The sequence below is a fragment of the Leptonychotes weddellii genome, unplaced genomic scaffold (genome assembly GCF_054177405.1).
Source record: "Leptonychotes weddellii isolate Sample4059 unplaced genomic scaffold, ASM5417740v2 HiC_scaffold_13328, whole genome shotgun sequence".
Classification (NCBI taxonomy): Eukaryota; Metazoa; Chordata; class Mammalia; order Carnivora; family Phocidae; genus Leptonychotes; species Leptonychotes weddellii.
In genome coordinates, this window is record NW_027712896.1 from 3,511 (window position 1) to 4,721 (window position 1,211).

The following is a 1,211-nucleotide window of genomic DNA, read 5'->3' on the forward strand; positions in this document are numbered from 1 at the left end:
GACAAATAGAATGAAATGTATCCACCATTATAGTATCATGCAGAATAATTTCACTGCCCTAAAAATCCTCTGTTCTCCACCTAGTTTTGATTTTTTTTTTAGGAAGATCTTCTCACCTCAAGAACTACAAGAATATTTTCTACAGTTTCTTTTAATACTTTTTAATATTTTTTTAAGTTTTAATTTTTCTGGAATTTATTTTTGTTCTAGTATGAGGTATGGTTGGATAGTCCTTTCTTTAGTCACTGATTTGATTAGCAATAATCGCGCCTCGGATAAACCTCATTGGCTATGATACTGCCACTGTGCAAAGCTTAGTCACTGATTTGAAATGCCATTTTAATAACTACTAAATTCTCATATGTGCATGGATATGTGTCTGGATTGTTTGATTTCATGAATTCATGTGCTATTTTCTGTGCCGCTATCACATCATTTTAATTAGTGTAGCTTTATGATATTTTGATAAACATTTTATTTCTTGATTGAGTTTTTAGTACTCTGCCATGAAATTTAGAAACTAGGAATATTAAAGTAAGAAACTTCACATATTATGAACTTTGACTTATAGCTAAGCTGTACTTGAAACTATGAGATACAAATGTTTGACATCTGAGGCCATTAAGGTTTAGGGTAATTTGTTACCTAGGAATAGAAAATAAAATAGTAAATACTCAAAACATTTAATGTAATAAATGATAGAAGTTATATTATAACTTCACACAATTATAAAAATGAAGATAGTTTCATTTCTCATTATTGCCTAATGGCTTATAAGCAAGATACAATGTATTTCAAAGCCAAAATTAACCTATTGAATTTTTTTAAAAAGATTTTATTTATCTGCCAGAGAGAGGGGGGGAGAGAGAGAGTGAGAGTGTAAGCAGGTGGTGTGGCAGGCAGAGGGAAAAGCAGGCTCTCCACTGAGCAAGGAGCCTGATATGGGACTCGATCCCAGAAACCCAGGATCATGACCTGAGCCGAAGGCAGACAGATGCTCAACCAACTGAGCCACCCAGGTGTCCCTCAACCTATTGAATTTTTAAATGATAATGTGTGAATGTGCTCCTTTGTCTTGATTTTATTAATCTCCAGATTAGTAAGTTGTCTGTAATAATGTAGTTTCCTGAAGCTTATTGTTGTTCCATGTTATTTCTTAAACAACATTTTAATGTACTCTTGGTAGCACATAATAGAGCATATCATATGCT

General features: G+C 33.0%; 1 pseudogene; it reads right to left on the minus strand.

Moving 5' to 3' along the window:
• Window positions 1–248: 248 nt before the first annotated feature.
• Window positions 249–315, minus strand: LOC115941233 (U4 spliceosomal RNA; annotated as a pseudogene).
• Between the last annotated feature and the right edge of the window lie 896 nt (window positions 316–1,211).